The sequence below is a fragment of the Crassostrea angulata genome, chromosome 8, assembly GCF_025612915.1.
Source record: "Crassostrea angulata isolate pt1a10 chromosome 8, ASM2561291v2, whole genome shotgun sequence".
In the NCBI taxonomy this organism is placed as follows: Eukaryota; Metazoa; Mollusca; class Bivalvia; order Ostreida; family Ostreidae; genus Magallana; species Magallana angulata.
In genome coordinates this window covers 6,393,345-6,408,809 of record NC_069118.1, presented here as the reverse complement: position 1 = coordinate 6,408,809, position 15,465 = coordinate 6,393,345, and the positions used below count along the sequence as shown (strand labels likewise).

At 33.6% G+C, this 15,465-nt stretch overlaps 1 long non-coding RNA gene across 1 annotated transcript; it reads left to right on the top strand.

The window, feature by feature from the left end:
- Nucleotides 1-905: 905 nt before the first annotated feature.
- On the top strand, nucleotides 906-13,522 carry LOC128159096 (uncharacterized). Its single transcript, XR_008240094.1, has 4 exons — nucleotides 906-1,062; nucleotides 8,895-9,123; nucleotides 12,432-13,039; nucleotides 13,268-13,522. It is a non-coding gene; the product is annotated as an uncharacterized LOC128159096 (long non-coding RNA).
- Nucleotides 13,523-15,465: the final 1,943 nt, after the last annotated feature.

Here is a 15,465-nt window from a genome sequence, read left to right as displayed (position 1 = left end):
TATTGGAGACATGGCGAAGCCACGTGTTAACAAAGATGGAGGAAGAGATGCCGCGCGTAAGTTACCTAATGATTTTGAGTTACAGACGGCAGTCTTTGTGTGTATTTTGTGTTTTGTACTGATATAGCGATGTTCGATATGGACGACAGAATCAGTTAAAAACTACTGTATGTCTGCCTTATGGTGATGAAGAATTCATAAGTTAAGTGCATTTTGACAATTTTACCGATTCGTCCAAGTTGATATTTTTACAAATATAAGTGATCTAAATCTGCGAGAGTTTGTTTTAAAGAGAAAAAATGTTATATGACCGGGGTCACCATTGTGTTTAAAGAAAATGAAAAGACCTTTCGAAAAATAAAGGGTAATTTTAAAGTTTATCAATTTGTTGCTATGGTAAATTTAGAGAGAGAGAGAGAGAGAGAGAGAGAGAGAGAGAGAGAAGAGAGAGAGAGAGAGAGAGAGAGAGAGAGAGAGAGAGAGAGAGAGTGTGTACAGTGCCATGATGTACTGTCTAAACACGCTCCAGACTGATCGCTAGTTTTTCCCTCCCTAATTTTAAAAGTACACGGGGACCATGCGACTCTCCACCCACGTCTAAAATCACTAACGGGCCACGTTCGTTATATTGGCCTACTTAAACTTTTCTATTGACATAAAGCCCATTTTTAAAAACGTTTTGAATTTTACTATCCATCATTTTTAGCCCTGAATGTCGTTGAGAGAGCCGCCTTTATATTGGATGCTAATGTTTCTTAAAAATTCTCATTTTAAATTACCTATATTAACGACCCGGGGTCGAGAGCAAATAATTCTGTTCCGATCGGCCCAGTGTGTAATAATGGATTTTATTTGTTTTGTGCAGGAGGTTTTGTTGATAAAACAGCCCTAGTCATTGAATTTTAGAGGATTCTTTCAAACCATCGATTTGGTAAAAAAGAAACAGATTTTTACTTCGCTGGAAAGAAGGGCATGACCTATATTGTGCCCCGAAATAAACCTATACCTGTGCTACGAACAAGCGCACAGAGAGTTTGATTGAAATTAAGAAATTCCCGACAGGTAAGTGGAAATCATTAGAGTGCTGCGGTCTCAACGCTTTTATTGCGTTCATTTAATGAATCTTTAAAAAATTACATTTATATTAGCACCTTTGGTATTTCGCCACATGGATTTATATGTATACAGTGTCCACACAGGTAGAACATGCATTTTGACATCGGGCTGAAAAAAATTAATTAATTTGGCAAAGACTACATGCTAACATTTTTCTCGACTTTCAGTTTTAACGTTAAATGATTATTGTGCGTTTTACTTTCTTCCATCGTCAGTAACTGTCTTAAACGCGTTTGTCAATTTGGTCCGGACGTTGAGAGAGAGAGAGAGAGAGAGAGCGAGAAAAGGAGAGAGAGAGAGAGAGAGAGAGAGAGAGAGAGAGAGAGAGAGAGAGAGAGAGAGAGAGAGTCGTTAGTTTACTCAATGGATTACCAGTACCCGATAAGAAGAGTTAGTGGGCGGTGCATAGGGCGTTGTACTGTTAAAACGATCTCGGGACGAAATCCGTCAATGAAATTCCAGACTGTGAACGTTCCACCAAGTGCAGCGTCTGTTTGTTATGTAAGTCATGGCTACTCATCAGGCGGGGCGAGTTTACCTTTCACAAATCTCTTATGACGCCCACACGTGCACTTAACACACCTGTAGTCGCGAACCTGCTATCAAGTCTTTTTATTTATCTGCACAAATATCTACAAACTCATTTTTGTTTAAAAAAAGGACAGACAACAACCACGCACATGCGCCATTACCCTGTATCCGAATCTGGGTCGTGGGATGAAAAGCATTTTGGCCATCAATGAAGTTAATAACGCCGGTGTTTGTTTGTTCTTGGCCGTGAAAGGGAGACTATTACGTAATGAATTGAACATCCATCATTATGATAGCATCGTCATTAACTTTATCGACTGAAAATTTATCAAAAACTAGACGATTGTAATGCATGGACTCCATGTTATTGGAGAGTTTAATAAAATGGATCAGAAGACAATTTTTAAGGCGCAAGGATACCAACGTGTTAAGGCCTCATTCAAATAGCAAGTTCTGTGCAGGTGGTTATGATTCAAGGCGATATTCCACAAAGGTATATTATGCTTGATAATCCGCAAAATGCTTTATAACTCTACTATTAACTCTGATCAACTCGATTTTCAGCGTAAACCTTTTTGATTAATTTAATTTTTTAATAGAGATTTGAATTATAATTATAATTAAATTTTGATTGAATATGTTTTATTGGAACGATAAGATATAAGCATTAGGAACTTAGATGTGAGTTTTGGAGTGAAAAATCTTTTTTTCTGCTTGCCCAGCTTTTTGGGCCGTTGTCTCAAAAGTGTGTCACGTGATGTTGTTACTTGACTCAGTACCGCAGTGTTGACACTATGTATGGTTGTATTGACCTTATATATGGCATTATGTTATAGCTTACCTGTCAGACACTGTGTTTTGGTACTTTATTATAGGTGTGGAAATAATAAAGGTGTCATACCTTATCGCAACGGACTTATGCAAAACATAGAGTTGAATCTGTATCAAAAACTTTGTATCCATTTGAAGATTTCGCCATGTATCGTAGATGTGACAGTGTATTAATGATGTGAAACTGTAAAATGGGTGTGAGTGCGACATATTCATTGACTGAACAATGTATGATAGCTTTAATACTTTATCATAGAAAAGAAACTGTAGCTTGGTCACCAAATTAATGTTGTGCCACTAGCTGTATGATAGTCATAACACTGTATCATAACTTAGACGTTGTTTAACAATGCATCATGGCTTAAACATTGTATCATAACATTCAACACTGTATCATGGCTACAACACTGCATCATGGCTTAAACATTGTATCATAACATTCAACACTGTATCATGGCTACAACACTGCATCATGGCTTAAACATTGTATCATAACATTCAACACTGTATCATGGCTACAACATTGTATCATGGCTTAAACATTGTATCATAACATTCAACACTGTATCATGGCTACAACATTGTATCATGGCTTAAACATTGTATCATAAGTTCAACACTGTATCATGGCTTTAACAATGCATCATGGCTTAAACATTGTATCATAATTTCAACACTGTATTGTGTCTCTAACATTGCATCATGGCTTATATATATAATTGACTCAATATATTAGCTGTTGCACTTTATCATAGATTTGAAATTTTTAATAAGTATGCAGTTGCATAATTATGATACTTTTCAATAAACTTTAAAAACCTATTTCTAAAGTTTGGACTTTTAGGCATAATTAGATGGGACTCTTTATTAAAACAATATAATGCTATTAGAGTTCCGTATCGCATCATGGCTCATTCACTGTCTCGTGATCGCATCATGGCTCATACACTGTCTCGTGACCGCATCATGGCTCATACACTGTCTCGTGACATTGTGTTGTATACTATATAGTTTTGTTATTTTTTTATTAGTCTTTTGTACCAATACTGTGACCTAGATGCAAAAATTCTTCTTTTTTCCCGTAGATTATACGTTTATATTTACTTAACTCTTTAAGTTTGTTTCGCATTTTATATATGCGATGTATTTTTAAACATTTTTCTTACAGTTAAAATATATTTCAAGTTTTGATCATTTACGAGCACAATAAAACCACTCCATAACGATAATTTGGTATATTTTACTATATTATGTTTATCATATTCTAAGCATACTCATACCCTAAGCATACAATTTAATCTGTTTAATGGATGATAGGGTATTTTTGCACCTTATTTTTACCCGGTCCAGTTTATTTTTATTAAGAACTTTGCTGTTGATGAATTCTTATAATCCGAGTCATCAACCGGTCACAGGTTCAAACCTTTAACACAAAGCTTAAAAGAGAAAACTTGTACATTCTCGAAGATTTTTCTTTCTTTTTTACAAAGAACTCAGGATTTATGAAATCATAAGGCATCTTGTCATATTGTTCTCGTGTTGACAAGTTTATCCGCTCTTTTGAGGGTGATTTGGATTGATATCAAGTATTTGTTTTGCTGCCAGAATCAACTTTTAGCCTTGTTTACTTCTTGGCGTTCAAAAACTCTTTAGGAATGCCAACTGTGAGATTATTTAATGTAATTAATCAGTTGAAATTATTTCAAACGCGGGAAAGAATTGAAAGAAACCTTTGCGGAATGCACTCATAAGATATGTTTTTATCTAATAATATGTTTTAGTCCATTTTTTTTCTCTCGTTGTTTTGAACTCGTTACTAAGTAAACAGTTTGCCAGCAGACACAAAGTTACCTGTCCTTACCTATCTGGGGCACGTGCGCCATTGGCCATATTTAGGTGTAATGGAGGTTACTATGTGAACTGCACGAGGTGGTGTCAGACCTCTGTGTGTGTAGACGCCCACGTGCTCGCGACCTCGTCAGACGCTTGAACTAGCCTGTGCATTTCAAAAATTTTAATGATTACTAAGTATCTGCCTGAGTGACGTCATTACATTTAAATGATAACAAGCGATGACAGAGCAATACTTGAATTGTGAATGAATGTTTTGTAAGAATGTGTTTGTGTAAAACTAAGTGGCCTTGGTTTACTTTCATTTATTCTTTCAGTTTTTGTGACATTTTTGTTTCCATTGATAAACGGAGTCCAAGTCTGAAGTATTTCATTCACGTCATTTTATTTAGGATAGGTTTCCAACATGTATGCGTTAATTTATATGCAATGTGACGTAGAAATTCTGGGACTGTATTACACGTATTGACACCATCTTAGTTATAAAATCCCTGTCTTTTATATAACATTTTCCCTTATTCCTAAATTTATTGTAAATTCGTTGAAAGTTTTGTAAAACACCTATTCTTGACGATGATGATCCGGCAACAATTTATCGCCATTTCAAATGTCGTGGTTTTAAAAAAAAATAAACTTTCAATTTTAACTTCCATTCATTATAAGTTTAAAATACAAACGTGACGACAGACATTAAAGGGGCATGGTCACGATTTTGGTCAAATTCTATTTTTCTGTTTTAATTATTTACAATGCTTTAGAAATGCATTTCCACTGACTAAATGCAATTGGAGAGTCAGTAGTGAAGTTATAAGCAAGATACAGGGCTCACAATTCTTTGTCATGTTAACAAGGCTCGTGCCCTGTTTTTGTTTACATTAGTTCAATATACCGGTAAAAGTTCTTTTTCAAGCTGATTTTTCCATCTTATTATTCAATCTAAACATTAATAAACATATCTTAACGTTTATTACATTCATTTTTGGTCTAACACTGGAGTTTTCACTTCAACGTTCAAAATGTAAACAAAAGAATTGCAAGCTCTGTAACTCGCTTCTAACTCAACGAATGACACTTAAATTTTGGTTGCCTATTAAAAATGCCTCACTGAAGCTTTGTAAACATAAAAATCGGGAAAATATTTTTTGACCAAAATCGTGACCATGCCCCTTTAATCAGAAAAACAGAAACATTACCTTCGTGGCTATGGCAATATTAATTTCCCTCACAGGAGACATTGGATACTTTTATTATTTTATATTCAAGGTTTTGGCTGATTAATTGAATTTTAATTTAAGTCTTGCAATCGCTGTTCTAGTCTCTTTTAGCTGATTATTCTCGCAGAGTATATAGTATTATACATTATCATATCTGAACATTCTGTATATGATTTCGTTACAATTATATTCTAGTATGTAAACATGTTACGTGCAGTTAATTGTGTATGTAATTTAAATTGTCTAATATTTGTAGGGAGATGACAAACGCGGTTTTAGACCTTTTCCCCAAACACTGATTGTGTAAAAGGGATTTAAATAAATGTATTTTGGGTGCAATCTAAAATTTGACACGCAAAAAATTACAATATAAATTCATATAGAATGATTTTTAATTAAAACATCAATATATACTGTGTTTTTATTGTGTTCTGTGATTATGGGCTGGATACTCACTTTTTGGTCTTTATCACCACTTAACAGACCTAGTTTTGAAAACGCAGACGGTCTATTTGGCAGTAGGCATATATGAGTTTGATATATAATTTATATATATAGTATTTGGGAAACGATTTTGCCCTTTGAGACAGCCATAAACGCATGTGCACATTCTCAATTCGCCTCCCTCTGCTCTACGTAATAATGTACTATTTTCTGATTAATAGAAAAAATATTAATGCATTTCTATTTTAATTGAAGAAAAGAATAGTTGAAAGAGCGAAACCCAACGCATTCAACAAACCAATAGCATAGAGAATAGGATTGCATTGTGTGCTTTCAAATCTGCACAGGCGGGGAATCCGTACAGCTGCAAATGCAGACCTTATCAAAGATATTTATTAAAAATCATTTCATATTGAGTTCGAAATATCTTTTCTTCCTTGTATTCAATGTCGTGCAATAATTTCCCTTTTTTACAAGTAAAGAAAAAGATTTTGAAAAAAGAAAAGAAAAATAATCGGGGAAACTTGTGTTAGGTTCTCTAGGTGACGAGCAAACAGAGGCCCCTGGAGTAGCAATACGTTCTGCTGATCTTTTGATCGGCGGTGGTTTTCATCGCGGATGCCGATTGGATATGTATGGGTGGCAGCCCAGATGAAGGGTGCACCCAGACGTGTGAAATCGTCATTCCTCTCCTCGCATCAATGCCCCGGACAAGACCGGTTTTATTGGCTTAAAACTTTCAATTTTATAACACCTTTGGTGTGGTATTGATTTTTCTCTCTCTCCCTTTTTCTCCCTCTCTAGGCAAAGTTTATTTTTTTCGGAGGACCAACAAGTATGGGCATTTTTATTTCAAACTTTTAATCAAAAGTGCCTGCATTACCATCATTAATATTGGAATGTTAAACGATTTAAAAAAAATATTTGAATGTTTATTGTAAATTAAATTAAGATCATTGACTAATATCAGTATTCCATCGATTGTGTTTATCGTACATGTATATGGTTAGGTCCTTTTCGATACATTTCATTTTATCAAATAAAATATACAACATATATCGGAAAGGACAGGCAATAGGATATGTCTAGAGGGGCTGTAGTAAATGATGTTCCTGAATAATTTCATTAATTTATAAGTATTAGTCATTTATTTAAAAAAAACTTGTTTCGTTGCCAATTGGAGTATATCATTTAGGAAATATCAAGCAAAATATAAACTAACAATTAAATGCATTACTGCAAAGATAAAAGTTAAAATAGAAATAATTTATATCAATATTTCAGCCTGAAAGATATCAACAGTAGTGTCAAATTGTATTTTTTTTTCATTAACATCCTCTCCATATAGATTAATTTTATTGACTTTGAAGTTTTTAATTGCTCTCATCTATCAGCTTTTTAAAGATTGATTAGGTGCCTTATGAATTTTACCTTATTTTAAAGTGATTAATGTTTAAACTCAGTGAATTATATACAAAAGTTTGTAATCAAAGTAAAATAAAATTATTAAATTATATATATATATATATATATATATATATATATATATATATATATATATATATATATATATATATATATATATATATATATATATATTTATAAATGATTAAAAAAATGAAAAACAAGCATTCAAACACACTGGAATGAAATAATGAATTTACTTGATGCACATTGGTGTTAAATGCCACATTTAAATTTTTTATATTTAAAAAGGACTAGTGATGTTTATAAACCATTATACTAAATGATATTTCCTTGCTTGGTCAAAGCATTACATATAATAAAAAAAACTGCAGTAGTATATTTAATTGAATTTAATGTTCTATGTTCATGTAATTTGTGTTTTGAAATATGTATTTTTTATTTTCCAATTTTAGAAAGATGAATACAAGTTTAACGTATTATTTTGATCTCGAATTTTGGTCACTATTATCTCACAAATTTTTGATTAATTCCAGAAAACACCGCAAAAAACGAAAAAAACCAATCCACTAATTATACACATGCATTATAACAATGCGTGCATGTGTAGAAAATAATCCTACCTTTTGTCTGTTCTGGCGTATTTTGTTATTCAAATTTTTTTGCAAGTTTGAAAATTACTGTGAAAAATAGATCATCCAATCATAAAAGACATTTTAACTCTTATTTTTTGTAAAATCAAAAACAAACGGAAAGAATAAACAAAACACCAAAAGACATATATTGGCGATATCTTTGTTTGAAAAATATTTATTTATTTATTTTTTTTTTTTTATTTTGCTCTTCTGTTAATTGTGACCATTATAATACCAAATCCAATTTACATAGATGTACTTAGTGAGCTTTTTGATAATATATGAATACCATTGTTGTAGAGAAATACCACGTTGTGGCGACTCATTGGCTATAAACTTAAAAATTTCATTATGATAAAACATTGCCTACCCAATTGCAAGTGACATCACAATCATTGGCTAATGTACGCTAGTGATGTAAAAAGGCCGCTGATTGGCTAAATATATGTATCTAATGATTTCTCCCACTTCTCAAACTTCTCCATTCGTATCTACTCACTGTCATTTGCGTTCACAAATTTGTCACTGCGCTGTTATCATATATACTTTATGTCCTCTTTCACTGTTTAGATATGCACGATAACTTTAACACCTTTATTTAGTCTACAAAAAAAATCCTTTGATGAAGAAAGTTATTGTTGCCAATAAAAAGAAACCTTAAGTTACGGTATAAACATCCCGTACGATTCCTTTAGGATAACATTTTTTCTCTCCTTTGCTCAGAGTAAGCCCTTACAAGTGAGGAAGGTTCTGCCCCCGACATGAAATAAAGCTTTTCATTAAGGAAGCTATGTCCTGGCCCATGCATTACCCTGTTTGTTTGTATCTGAGTTAATTGTATTTTCAGACTCCGCTTTACGGATCAGCGCTAGTTCAATATCTGTCTTGGATCGATTCTTCCCCATCGCAACCATCAGCGCCCGTAGAGTCAGCATTACTACACGACTGAGTGGAGTTCGTCTGAGGACAAGAACCCCTCTCCCCCCAACTCACTCTTCATCGCCGCCTCTGTGGTCAGTGACAAGGAAATCGTTCTTCTCTCGACCTTTCTCGACGCCATTGGTATGAAATCGAAGGTAAGTTTGTCCGGTTCCTATAATGTCCTCGTTCTGTTTTAGGGTTTGTGATATTTTTGTCTTTTTGCATGAAATTGCAAGTCATTGTTGTAGAAACTATGTTGCTTCAATTCTATACTTAAATAAAATCTCAGTTTGATGGGAAAAAAAACTTGATTTGTACATTAGCTGGTTAAGGAAACCATTTTAAAAGTTGTATGTAGTATTTTCAATCAATGGTTGTACACGCCTTATCTCATTACTTGGCTGGGGCTTGTTTGAAAATTAATATATTTTTAATGGAAAAGATTTGAAGCATGGTTTATTGAAAGATATTTTTGCTTGTGTCTGAATGGTATATCGAATGAGATAGTCAGCAAATTATGAGAAATCACATTAATAATTCGATAAACATCTTCACCTGGATGAGTTTAAAAAGCAGAACCATTTAGATCTATCGTAAAAACTCCCTCCTGTTACGCATGACATGTCGCTTGTATAATCTTGGTCTGCAAGACGACAACTTATATTTGTGCATGTATATCTACATATCGATTTGCCCAATTGTAGAATAAAAGTGATCCAAGTGCATGATATTGATGAAGTTTGCAGCGCATTCGGGCGTAGTAAAACGCCGAACATTACACAATCATCTCGTTTCGTAGTAGAAACGAATATAAACGTGTAGTTTATAGGTTAATGAAGAATTTATTTATTCTGACTTATGTAACGTGCGCTGTATGCTTCAAAGGCCGTTACTGGGATCAGCGCAGAGTTTAGATACATTCAGCGTAAATCGCCCCCGGTCCTAATGATGGTGTTATAGTAATTGCCTCTAATGAATCGTCAAGTTTAGATATTAATTGAGAGAAAAAAGGGAACCAGATAAGAGGTTGGGTTAAAATCCATACTGATGCATCACCCATAGGCGCCGGGGGTAATGAGCGAGTTTTTATCCTATGGAGCTATATAGTAACAGATGGAGAACCAATGCATATTACAGATTGCTGGCTATATGCAACATTAATTTTTCTTTTTCGGGGTTTGGGGTGTTAATACGTGTGTTTCTTTAAATCCCTTTGAAGGTCTTAGTTTCTCAGTCAATTTGTCTGATTTAGTTTGTCCTTTAAATGTTAAGGAAAGCATTTTGTTCTATTCTGTGCAATAACTTAGAATGAATAAAAAATAATATCTCTAAATGCTCAAGTTGAAGAAGGTATGTTCATAAATCATTTGTTGATTTGAATATAACACCAGCTTTTAAAAAAATATTATTTAAGATGCTGCAAAATGATTTTTTTTACCCCGTTATTGTTGATTTCTAAACTGTCTGGATCAACATGAGATCTCGTTATCTTATGAAATAGACGCCCGCCCCGACACATTATTAATTGATTTTTAAACGGGCATACGAAAGTTGTTTTCCTCCTTTTCAGCCATTAATTTCCCTGAGCTTTGTCAACAGGTTTAAAAATATTTGTATTATTAAAAATTAAATTAAAAAAAAAACTTCCCACATTTAAATCAAATCTTTGAAAATATTTTCGGACTAAACTGTCGGAAATAAACAGTCGTCATGAGTAAATATCTCCTCTGGTATTCAATTAAACATCGGGTATTTTTATTAGTTTCAACTTTTTAAAATATTGAGTAATTTAGATATCGATGTATTTAAAAAAAATTCTTAATTTCTTAATATAATTAAAATAAATGAATTAAAATGAAATTTTAAATAAATCGAGAAACAAACCATTTGCGTGTAATTTATCATATCTGGAAGTTGAACATCAAGTATTTAAAAAACCCAACCCCATAACAAACACCCAATTTTATATATAGGAGGAGGCGAATTGTTATAATTAATTTATTTATGAACAAATTAGTAACAACAGAAGAATATGAATTTTTAAAATAAATTTATGTTTGCATTTTTGAAGTTTTATTTGATTCCCGAAAAGCTGAAAAAAATAATTTCCCTACCTTGCAATGAAAAGATGAGATAGGACAGGATAGGGCAAGTACATTTTTAAAATGGTTACAAAAATGTAATTTATATTCAATGGCTAATTGATATTCTTGAACATATAACTATAACCGACATTGTTACGTTGATCAGTTTATGTAACAGTGAAAGTAGCAAAAAATCAAATTCTCAAATGCAGTTTGAAAAGGGATCTATAGTTTGTAATGCATGTATGTCTAATTTGCACATGATTTTAATACCTGCGTTTTTGGTATTCATATTTTAACACTATTGTTTAGAAAATATTAAACCATGTTGCAATTAAACTACATGTATTTTTTAAATGATGAATTGTCATTGGTTGTAAATGCATCTTCATATTTCGTTAACGTTTATTCATAGACTTTGGCAACATATCTGGATTTTAAATAATTCTAAAAGCTTTTCCATGTCTGTTGAGCATAAATAATATAAATAAAACACATCTATATGTATCTTGTTTCTTATTTTGTTTGAATACATGTAATTTTTTCCATTCAACACAGACCAGTTATTTATAGATTGACCCCGTCCCCCTGGGAACAGCTTGTATCTAAGCACGAGCCTGGAAATTTGATGAGACAGCATGCCTGTTACATCGCAACAATGGCCATACACGAAATTATTCTTTGCCGAAGTGAACGTTCTCAGAAATCAAGGACAGAAATAATTAGAAACGTTGGGCCGAGAGAAAAAACGAGGCTAAAGCCACGTCTTTTCTGTGTTTGGAACAGATGAACAAATGCAGTGAGCCGTGCTTGATCGAACTAATCTTCCACGGACAAATGCTTAATAGAATCAGTTGGGTCCTCTCGGGGCCTAAGACTGCAGTTATATCGATGGTGGCCACCATTATGTTAATCAGTACTTATATGAATGCATGACTAACAAAAAGCACACCCGTGTATGAGACGTTCTTCTTAAGGTACAAAACCTCTGTGTTGGAGGTTGCATTGAGATAAAGAAGCTAGAATTCTAATATTCCTATTTCAACCCCCCCCCCCCCCCCCCCCCCCCCCAAATTCATATTAAGGTACATGTATTTTTGATCATTTAAGAATATTATTTTGATTCACACATTTCATGAAGGTTCATATAAATACCTCTTCCTGGATCAGCAGATGAACCTAAATGTACAACGAAATACAATATTACTTTCAACTTTTATCATTCATCTTTTAAACAAACACCGTTATCATTGAAAATAGTTTTACCCTCTTGAGATGTTCATTTGCTTTTAAGCAATTAGCAATTATGGTGAATAGCAAAAAACGATAAATTATATTCAGCATGTTGTTCGTTAATACAGAGATGTATTTATTTGTAGATGTGCTAGATTGATTTCTGGATGAACCGGGGAGGTTTATATCTTAATCAATACGAGGGATTGACCCCTCTGCCTAACAAGACTCTAAGGTCCCTACAGGTAGCCCAAGTTCACAAAAGGACAACGATTTCAGAGAATATTGTAACAGTCGAAGCAAGAAAGTGTGCTGGATTAAAGAAAATGAATTCTTGCTCCTGCTGAAAAGACGTAATCGATCCGGACTGTATTCATATGGTAAGAGGCAGCAGAGAGGGGAGAAAGAAAAAAAGGAGGGCCGTGGAAAATAAATCTTATTATTGATATACAAAATTCCAGTTGCGACATGTGTTGGTATAGAGTCAGTGAGACGGGGAGGGAGGGCTTAGGCCATTGGCTGGACCATAGGTTAAGTGGAGGACTTCGGAGGAGGCTGCTAGATCCTGGCGACGAGAACCCGGCACCGCGCACCTGTTTTGAGCCAAGTGCAAGCTATCCGATGGAAAGAAGGACCCATCAAGATTATAGTATTGGCATCGCTAGTGCACCTTGGTTGATTCACTTTGATGGGAAGATTCTGTAACTAGACTCGAACTTCTTCCAAAACAGGTGCTTCAAAGATATCTTAAACGGTAAGCCAGGTTCTAATCGGACTGATTACAGATTAAAACACACTCACGAAGGAGTATTGTAACTATTGTTTTAACTCTTTCTACTTGTTTTTCATTTGATAGAATATTATCAATAGCAACCGAAAAGTTTAAAAGTTAACAAGGTGTGAATAAAAAAGTCGTGTTTTATTTCCTGAGAAGTGTTGATATTTTACTTCAAGCTGTACATTTTATGAATATTTTATCCAGGTGTCAGAGATCAAACCCTGAACGTGCTTCAATAGAGACTGCTGGGATTTTCTTTCATTTATTATGGCACACGTCTCTCCCACAATAAAAGATGTCGCGGGCCACAAGCTGTTGCAAGGAGCAATTGACAAATTAACTTTCGCTAAAAAAAAAATTATTCATCATGAAAAATTCTCGCCTTTTGATGTTTTGTGGTTAAAATTTAATGTTTCATAAACCTATATTATGGTTGAAAATATATAAATTGTTAAAAAATGTGTGGGATAAATTGTTTTATTTTAGAATGAAGGAGATCCGCAGTGTCACGCAACAAGAGATGAAGGGATCAGAGACACATCAACGAGAATAGTAATATATGTCTCCTCACCTTTTGATTGTTGCTCAGAAAGCCATCTCTAAAAAGCGTGGCTATCGAGCAACAATCAAAGATTGAAGGAGACTTGTTAACGGCAATATCATCAACCAAAAGCTACAACCAATCAGCGACGCGCTCTCAAAAGTGTTTTGTGGTAAGTGTAATATCCAGTAAGTTTTTAGATCGAAGGAAGGAGTACCATTATATTTTTGACACGGAAAGAAATAAAATATTTTTCAAACTATAGTTTTTAAAGTTACATCAACCATTTTGCAAAATTGAATTGGTCATTTCTTGAAATTCAGTAGACCATAGTCAGTTACACTAAGATTTATAACACATTTCTTCCTTCTTTAAGAAATCCTTTTTAAAGTGACAATAGAAGTCCCTTTTATTCAAGGAATTAATTCCAGATTTCCATTCCCAAACGAGATTACCATGTTTTGCCGGATGGCATCGCATGGTCGTTATGGGAACGCGGTTTATTAAGTGCGAGAAATTTTCACACTTGCTGGTTTTATAGAAAGCCATATTAGATTGGTGCTTTCCTATCGAAAAAAAGAGTTCATTTGAAAGACTGGGCAATGTCATGTGGAGATTTTCATTAGCGTTTGGAAATTCGACAGGACATTAACTGCTATAGAGTATTAAGGACAGCGTACGTTGCCTTTTGTGAAATTAGTTAATGTTTTGGCCTTTCACATCATAGGAAATTATGTACGGATTGTTGCAATATGTGAAAAGAAAATGGAGTGGGGTTTTTACAATTAATTCGTAGAATTAGAAATTAATTACTAGGGTAATAAAACTCAGTTATTGGCCTACACAGAAATTTTTACACTTTGACGGTAGCGAATATTGAAATATAACTGCCATTTTTTATTAACCCCTTGAAATGTTTGGTTTATAAATGTAATAAATATTTATATTAATATTTGTATATCTATTATTTAGTGATATCGTAATAATCAGCAATTGTATAAAAATGTATTTTTACGGGGTTTTTTTATGAACGTAAAAATGAATTATGAAAGGACTTGCATAACGTTGAATGATTATTATTTTGTCAAACATTTTACAAAATAACCCCACCTCCGTTAAGTATTGCGATGGTGGGGGTGTCTTCTGTCTTGTCACTTGTTGGTGACCACGAAGGAAAACCTTGCCATGACGAGGAGGACACATACATTTAAAGGCTTTCACGTTCTGCTTGCACAATATTTGATACCATCAGTGGGAACATCGCCTTTGACTTCGTTCAATTAGGCGCGCGTTGCTTATAAGGTTTCCCGTAGAACGTCTATCTGCATTGGTCATTACCATTCAGAGAAACAAGGGCGATCTTTAAATAGGATTCTGTATATATGTAGCTCTGCACAGTTTCGGGTTATTTGAATAATTCTCAGACATTTTTTCCGTACTCTTTTTCTATTTTTTTTTTACAAAACATTTTCGGCTTTGCAACTTAATAACGTGCATAGCTTACGATTTCCAAAATACAATGGTTGGAGTGAATTTGTACACAATTTATATATAACATTTTTTGTAATGTGAATAAATTTACAATTTTCACATCTTCTTTGACTTTTTTTAAGATTTTAAAAATTTGAAAGAGAATTTCAAAGTAATCTTTACCCGTTTTAGTTTACTAGTATCAATGGTAACCTATTTAACAGTGGTTTTGATCTAAATAACATGGGTTCAGTATTTCACAACCCGTGTTTTCTCTAAATTAATGATCAAGTTCTATGTAAGAAACAGTCAAAAAAAATTTTATTTTCTTTAAATTTTCTAGCTTGCATGTTAATTTAATAAGGAAAACTTATTTCTGCAAAAAAAACCC